The sequence below is a fragment of the Solanum verrucosum genome, unplaced genomic scaffold, assembly GCF_900185275.1.
Source record: "Solanum verrucosum unplaced genomic scaffold, falcon-dt-bn FXZP01000268.1, whole genome shotgun sequence".
NCBI lineage: Eukaryota > Viridiplantae > Streptophyta > Magnoliopsida > Solanales > Solanaceae > Solanum > Solanum verrucosum.
In genome coordinates this window covers 3,815,086-3,824,486 of record NW_026019957.1, presented here as the reverse complement: position 1 = coordinate 3,824,486, position 9,401 = coordinate 3,815,086, and positions in this window count along the sequence as shown.

Below are 9,401 nucleotides of genomic sequence, written 5' to 3'. Positions count from 1 at the left end.
CGGGTTCAAGATTTGAAAGTTTTGAGTGAATTAAATAAAAAGAATACGACAATATATATATATCGCATTCCTTAATATAAAAAATTATCATAACAGTTAATCGATAGGATGACAAGTACTTTTCAATCTTTAATCATAAATATCACATCAAGTCCTAAAAAATGAAAACACAAATGCAGTTTTAATAAAATGTGTTTACCTTATATATATCCCTCAATGTGAACTTTCAGACGCAAAACTCAACCCGATCAAAAAGCTAGTACAACATATATTTTCTTGGTCTTGGCCTGCAGGTAGAAGTCTTCAACTGCTGAATATACTCATAAATGCATGGACTACAAACATACCAACGAAAAATTATGTTGCCACCAACATATTAAATACAAATATCAAGTATATATTTTAAATAAAATGGTTTTTCATTTTTATTTGTCATTTTTAACATATCAAAAATTATAATTATTTTTTCTTTATTTTATTCTCAATATTGATTACTTATTTTTCTAAATCATTTTTCAAGACGTGCAAAATTAAAGTACGTGGACAAGTAATGATAAACGGAGGGGTAAAATCTAGAGATTCTAATTCTCATAAGCTAGTCAACATGATTGACTTCTTCTAACTCACCAACATTTGGTGATAAATGAATTAATGCATATAAAGATTATTTGCTTTTCAAAGGTCAAAATTTCCCAAAGGTTAGCCCTACTTAATGTAGTCATAATTGGACCCCAATAAAAGTATTTATATTGACTATATATATACATATCAAGCAGTAAAATTAGACTTTTTTTCATCTTCACAAATATCACTCTAGTTCCCTATTCCCTATTGCCTTTTTGCATTTCTGACAACTAACATTGGGGGAGTCATTTGGCGTGAGATATAAGATATAATAATTTCAGAATAAAATGTAGAATTATTTTATCCTTTATTTGGTTGGAGGTATTAGACCATCTCCAACCCCACTCTATTTTACTCTCCATTCTCTATATTTGGAGAGTAAAATAGAGAAAGGGCGCTCCAACCACCCTCTAAATTACTCTCTATTCTCCATTTATAGAGAGGTGAATAGTAGTTCTCCAAATTTGGAGAACTACTAATCACTTCTCTATTTCACTTTTTCATTATTTTATTATTATTATCTATTATTTTATAGTTAACATATTATTTTTCATATAGACCATTAATTATATCTCTAATATTAATAATTCATTTTAAATGCAATATAACACTTTAAATATATATATTATTAAATATATACTACTTTCATCCCGAATTAATAATGTTTCAATTTTTTTTACTTTTTGTCACTTTAATATAGATTGATATCATTATTATTTTCACTATGAAGAATGCACAAAATTAAAATGATAAGATGAAAATTTTAATTTAAAAATACAATACATGACATAATAATTTAAATACAAGATAACAATACATAACACAATAATTTTATCACAACGATAATTTAGTAATCCGGTAGGTCATTTTTCAGATTTAACAATATTCGGAAAAAAATAGTGTATGATCTTCATAATTAGTGTAGTTGTGATTGCGGTTGTGCTTGTTGATTTCTTTTTTCAATTATTCGTAGTAGTTCTTGTTTAATGAAAATCTCCGATTTGAACAATCTTTAGCTAGACATAAAATGATTAAGGATAAAAATGTTCATTTTGAACTCCATAATGCATTAATAGAGCATTTATGAGAGCAATGTAATAATCTTGAAAGTAGAGTATTTATGTAATTATATTTCACTAATAATTTCACTTTTATTTGAATTGTCCATTAATTTGTAAATTATATAATATTAACTTGCAATTTATGTTATTTATAAATTTAGGAAAAATATAATTTTATATTAAGTAATGAATTTGAAAAAATAAATTTTTATATTACATGAATATTATATAAAGTGATTATTTGGAAAAAAGGAAATAAAGGATGTGTATCATGAAATAAGAAAATAATAATGAAATAGAAATAATAATATAATATTGAGGAGAGAGAAAAAGATTCATTTTTAGAGAGTAAAATAGAGAATTGGGTTGAAGTTGGTTGTCTGAAAAAATAGAGAACTCTATATTTGGAGAGTAAAATAGAGATTAGGGTTGGAGATGCCCTAGTTATGGAATTATTTATCTCATTATTTATATCTTAGTAGTGAAATAAGTTATCCCATTTAAATGATAAAATAATTTATCCCAGGATAATTCGTTCTCAACTAAACGATCTGAGTATAAGAAGAATTAATCTTAAAATAAAATTTAGCATAAGATAATATAATATAAGATTTGTATACACTCTATTTTTCTCCAATTCCATTTTTAGAATTATACTAAATATATTATTGTTATTGATAATGCAATGCTCCATCATCTCAAATTACTTCGTATTTTGTTTTGTTTTTTACATATTCCTTAAAAAAATATTAGTAATTAAGTAAAATATTTTATTATCTTTTTCCATATTTATGTATTAAGATATAAATAATATTTATATTACTTATATTCTTACATAACTCAACTTACTTTTAAACCCAATACTAATAAAAATGATACAAAGGGAGTGATGATTGGGCCATTCTTTAATAAAGAGTGTCATTTAGCTAAACGCATATATAGTATATGCATACATCCTATGATTTTAGTTACAATGCAAGTTTCAAAGTCAATTATTAGAATAAATTAATATCATTTGCGTAAAATTCTGCGTACGCCACTTGTGTCAAGATAAGAAAACAAAAAAATGGCTTATTTTTAATCCCATAAAATAATATAGAAAGTAGTTAGTCTATAGTATTTAATATATGATCAAACAAGGGAAAGGAAAACTACCGACGAGAGTTATAGTGGAGTGATAGGTACTTCTTCATTCTTAATCAAACGTTTTGGGTTTGAGTTCCTCTTAATACAAAGTCGCCTTTATTAGGAAGCACTTTATCCCCATTGTGGGACTTTTTGGCGTAAATCCAGATTTAAGTGGGATTCAATATGAATACTGAACATCGGATAGAAACCAAAAAAGGGAGGAAAGCTGTTTTGTCACACTTTCCCTCCAATCCATAATAAAAAAATTCCATTAATTCAAAAATTATATTAATTCAATCTTATTGCGTATACGTTTGATCAATTTTTGTTCTTTAATCACCGACCAGAAGAAGAAATGGTGGGGATGAAAAAGTAGACTTGGAGATTGTGTTAGGTAGGAAAGAATTTATTTATTTTTTGAAAATAACTGAGTTTTTTTATTTATTTATAATATTTTTAATAAATAAGTAAAAAATAAAAAGCATTTTAAATTATTGTGATTATTCTAGGCAAACACATTATGGTTTGAGAAATGATGGAATCAGAATTTTCGTCAAGAGAATTCAACATCTAATATATAGACATAGAAAATATAATTTAGGCTTAGATATACGACGTAATATTTAATGGACAGAATTTTGGATCAGACTTCACCCTTAGAGTGGAGGGTAGTACTGTGGGGTGCTCAAGATTGTGGCTATGAGTGGGAGTGAAGGTGGGAAGAGATATGTTACTTATAAACGTTTTTTTCATTCGTAAGAAATTAAAGAATTTCTTGAAAAATATTTTTCTCTGTACCGAACAAACCCAAGGGAACCCCACATTACCTTCAATGCTGCCCTTTAGTCTCCAAGAACAGCCACGATTCCAAAAAGTCTATATATATATATATATATATATATATATATATATTACAATTCTTGACAAAGTTAATGGCCATTGTATAGCTACCAACTCCATAGCCAAATTTTTCTATTATTATATAAAATAAAAATCAAATATCAGTGTCTAAATTAAAGGAAAAATAAAAGCATAATGTCGTCATGCTTTCACATTAATGAAGTCACAATATAGTTAGAAAAAAATATCCAAGCTAACCCCCTATTAAATAATTTATTATTATTTCTTGTTATTGCTCAATTGATAAATTAATTGTGGTAATGCATTTATATATACCATTAGACTAAAATAAATATTGAAGTAATTTAGTGCACAAAATAGTTTATGTTAGTAGATTTTACGGAAAGATATGATGTAAACAGGTTATCTTAATTCAAGTATTTATCAACAAAAATATTAAAATGTACGTAGGACAAATGATTAAAACTTAAAAAGTTCATTAATATATGTCTCTAATTAAGTTATTCTGCTGCGTCAACAAAAACAACTTCAATATAAATATTTATTTTTTGACAACAAACAACTTTAATTTTCTATTATGATTTTTTTGTGTGTGAAATTGGTCGATTTTTGAACAAATTAAAGTGCTTAGCCGACTGAATATATACTTAAGTTATTGCAATGCTAGTGCTAGTTTTATAATAATATTATTGATTTTAAATAATGAAATTCAACGTATATATCTAATTAATTAGCCACCAACATGAGTTGGGTGCAGTGACAGGACTGTTTTATCCTTAACCAAAGGTTTCGTGTTCGAGCTCTGAATTTGATAGAAATCTTGTTGGAAGCGCCACCCCGAATAGGCCTTGTCGCGCGTGATCGCCGATCTGAATTTAATCCGAGCTCCAAGCGGACTCTGAATACCGAATAGAAACCAAAATGAAAAAAAATCTAATTAGACAAAAGGTGATGGTGGATATCCAAAAACCTAGTAGTTACACTATTTAGGACAATTACATTTGTATAGACTCTACTTTTTAAATTAATATATTTGATTTTGTAGTTTATAAGACATGAATATGATTACCCACTCCCAAATTTTATAAACAATGTAATTTAATTAACTAGGTGATCTTGTTTAAATGGTAAAGGATTTGTATTCATTAATCAAAAGCTTATAAATTAATTATTGCAAATGGCATAGTTAATTTAATTAAAAAATTTGTTCATGCATGGCTGTTGTCCTATAAGAGATTCCTTTAGATAATTCATTTAGACCGCGTAGAAAGAAAAGGATTGAATAGAGGAACTATCGAGTATTTGAAGATTTCAGATATATCTATATTAATGGTGGCTTATTGTTTTTATGAATTATTTATATGAACAAAAGAAAATTATGTAAAATATTTATTTGAGATCTCACTTAAAAAAATAATTGATATATTTTCAACTTTAAAAAAATCATGTAAGATAACCTAAAATTTCAATCATGGAATTATATAATTTACCCACCCACCCAAAGCTCAATAGTATCTTTAATTAGTCTTTATCATAATAATGTCAAACAATACATATAATTGGTAGAATTTTGACATGATAATTATTATTTTTGGGAAGATCCTTTTTCAAGTACTAACTAACTTTCTTTCATCAAATTGTCAAACATAAATCACTAGTAATCTAGTATAATAATAGATTTATTCTAGCCAAGATAATGATTACCAAATCAAAAAGGAATTATTCTCTTAAACTAGATGCCGCCTAGCATAATAATAAGTTGAATTAATGCATTAAACATAATTAAGAGAACGATACATTGTAGGATAAACTTTGCAATATGGGTTGGTACATGGTAGCACACTAGAACTTATAATTCTTAATGAGATATGTTTATAGTCACACAAATATCAGACTATAAATTTTAAAAATTATATATATAAATATTATGACATATTTACAATAAAAATTTCAAAAATCTTTTTTTTAATTAAATTTACCTTAAGGTCTATGTACAAGCTATTCTTTCCTGGCTCCAATTTATGATATTACACTAGGTATATTATTGTAAATTTTGCGCCAAAGTAACTATAACTAACAAAGTAAAAACCGAACCACAACAAAAATTAAATTTAACTATGAATTTCTTCGTTAATCCGTGAATAAATTGCTCATAGATGATAATAGTTTTACATAATATGTTGTTAAATAAGGATATATATCATAGTTTCAATTTAGCTATAAAATTCGTCCGTCTAGATTTTTTCGATAATCGTAGATCAAGATTGCAACCCGTACATTACTATAATATCACTATTTTTCTATTAAAGTTTTTCACAGTAAAATGTTCAATAATAATTTCTATGGATATTTTGATTGAATTTGTGAGTCAAGAAAAAATAGTAGTGTTTTCACACTAAAAAATCAGGAAGCTTTCTAGTATTTTAGTGAGAATTTGTTTTACACCATACATTTTTCCTATAATCTGATTCTATGGAAAATGAATAAAAAAAAGAATCATATTTTATAACATAAATTTCTGATTAATTTGCGATAATAAAAATTGTTGTTCCTACTAGTGGTATAACAATGAAAGAGATTTGGGTGCATGAGTATCACATGTGGTTTTTGCACCAAAAGTTAGGTACTTGATTCCCATTCGGAACAACTTTTTTCATTTTGACAATGGCTTTTAGATCTAAGTTGAGAGTAATTCTATTTTCCTTTGGGGCCACTTTTTCTATTGGTGCATTAATATCCAAGTATTTTAAGAGGGTGCTTGGTGACCATGATCTATCCAAGTGGACCCTGTGGAGTAGTGGTACCATAAGGTGTCACATGATTTTGTCTATTCCTGGTGGAGTGATGGTACCGCAATGTTCACGTGTAAGATAGAAATATTATTCCAAAAGCATTTATGTATAGCCTGGACCCATCTTTTAATATGAAACCAAACTCTTGTCTTGATTCCAATTCGAGACCCGACATGACTAAGGACACAACCTTAACCTCGACCTGACCTTGGTCTAACCCTAACTTAGGCGCCAACAAACGATCCAACCATGACCTGAGATCCAACGGTGACTCAAGATCTATCCCCGAAACTGATTCCAAACAAGGATATAAAAATTTCAGCCCTAAACCAGGACTTGATATTACCCATAAGTTGGGATTGGGGATAGGGCAAGGTCGTGTTTCGAGTTTGTGAGGAGGTTAGGTCTTGAGTCAAGGTTAAAAGTCAGTAGTAAGGTTAGGGTAGTATATCTGGTACCCAGTCGAGGTCGATCGAGTGTCATGTCTTGGGCTAAGGTCGAGTCGAGTCTAGGTCGGGAGTCAAGTTTTGAGTCTAGTTTTGGAAATCGAGAGTCGAGTCCAATATCGAGAGTCTGATACTAAGTCTTAAGTCAAGTTTGGGGTCAAAAGTATAGTTCCTGCCGGTTGACTTCGAATTCCGGGTTGGGGTTCGAGAGTTGGGATTAATTGGGTCCCGATTTGTGGTCAAGAGTTAGTTCACGTGTGGGGATAATGAGTCAGATCTTGGATCGAGAGTCGAATTTTGGATCCTAGATCAGGGTTAGGGGATGAGATTGAAAGGGATTTTTGTTTCAATAGTTTCATTACTTTACATCAGGAAGTCATTTTCCTCTAATTAGAAGGTAATTAATAAGTTCATCTGGAAAATATTTTCTAAAATATTTAAGCTAACAAAATATGAGAAAACTATAAGATATTTTCAGAAAATGATTTCCTTACCAAACACACATTTCGAACAAAAGGTCTAATTCAAATAAATTGAATATTTTCAAATGTTATATCTGAAATGTATAATACGAAAATTCAAACTAAGAATACTAAAAGTTTTAACTTCAAATTTGTCCGAACTATACCTACCTTTATTTCCTTTGTCAGTTGTATTTCACTATAACCGCAATATTGACAAAAAAATAAGGAGGGAGGAAACAATTATTTTTCGATTTCAATTTACGTAAAACATTTTTCTTTATAATATGTCTCTAAAAAAAGGTCATATTTTTATAATTGAAAATAATTTAACTTTAAAATTTTCTTTTTATTCTTAATGAAATTATGTATATTTATAGTCACACAAATAGTCAAGAAGTATTCTAGACCATAAATTATAAAAGTTTTTTTTTGTTATTTAAATTTTATATCAAATCAAACGGTGTCCCATAAACTAGAACTTAAACGTGACTTTTACTAAAACAGGACAGTCTACATACGATTTAGACCAAGAAATATCATAGTGCTAGGACCACACAATGGTGCAGCCAATTTTTTAAAATATAATTAGTCTATGAAAGTCTTGAAGAAATTGCACTGAACTCCTAAAAATTTACATGTCTTCCTCCTCCCAAATTTTCGATAAATGTTTATTTGTATCGAATATTTATATCAAATCATTCAAATTTACTATAGGTAAATGATTTGATTTGGTAAGAATGTATATTATTAATCGTATGTAAATGCCATAAAAGTTTATGTAAAAAATACAGATCGTATATTAATTGATTTTGATATAAACACGAAACGCGATTATGGAGAACAAATTTAGTCGTATATATAGAAGTTCTTTTTTCCTCTCCAACTTTGTGTTAAAAAAAAAAAAAATAGAGTGCTGAGGCAATAATTTTAATATTTTTTATTACTTACGTTATTGTTCAATTTAAAAAGTACCTAATTCGTTTGAATAAGTTCAAGACATGTAATTAATTTCACATTAATTATTCCATGAGTTTTCAATCTTTACTTGGTCTTGAGTGACTTTTATTAATTTTGATATTTTCTATGATCTAGAAATACATTATGTAACACTCAAACGGTCCACAAAACAATAATACTTTATTTTTGAAGAAGAAAAAAATTCATATAAGCACAATTTTTACTTAAATGGACAATCATCAAGTACTAATAATTAATTAAATGTTTCCTAAAATCTGATTGAAAGTAACTAATATTAGTCCTGTATGATAAGCAATTGGGATATAGTTTATTTGTGTATTAAAAGAAGAAATGGTAAAAAGGGTCATAACAATAATATTACTTAAAAATTGTATTGGTTTGGTGCTTAAATAAATGTCCATTGTGATGTTAAGCTAGCGTTTAATTATAAATTTTTAAATATTTTTTTGAAATTTATGATTAAAACGGGTTCTAAATACTCATGGGGGCAATCGAGACTCCATTCGATACCAGTTGAAGTCAAGTATGATTTTGTGTTGATATGAATAGTATACATACTTATACACAGTCCATATTTCAGAAAAGTAATTAAATCTTATTATATGATTAGCGTGAACATCACTATAATAAATAACATATTTGACAGTAATAACATAATTGTCGTTGTATTATATGTAGCGATAACGATAAATATAAATATTTCTAATCAATATTTTATCTAAATATCGCTAAAGACTTTAATAACTCTGATATTAACTTAATTATCGCTAAATATTTTTGCATCGATAAATATTGAAAAATGTAAAAATATTAGTGGCAGATGGCCGTTATTAAGTGGACATAGTAGTTGTGAAACTTGTGATACATCAAAAAGGCAAGAAAAAAAAATGTTTTTATCCTTCGTGTCAAATTTCCATATAATTTATAGTTGTTGAAAATTGATAAAACTAAAACAAACATAAAATTAATTATTTACATGTTCGAGTTCGAGTTTTTTCTTGAGTAAAAAATTTATCGAAAATAGCTCTCAATATCACACAAAATAAG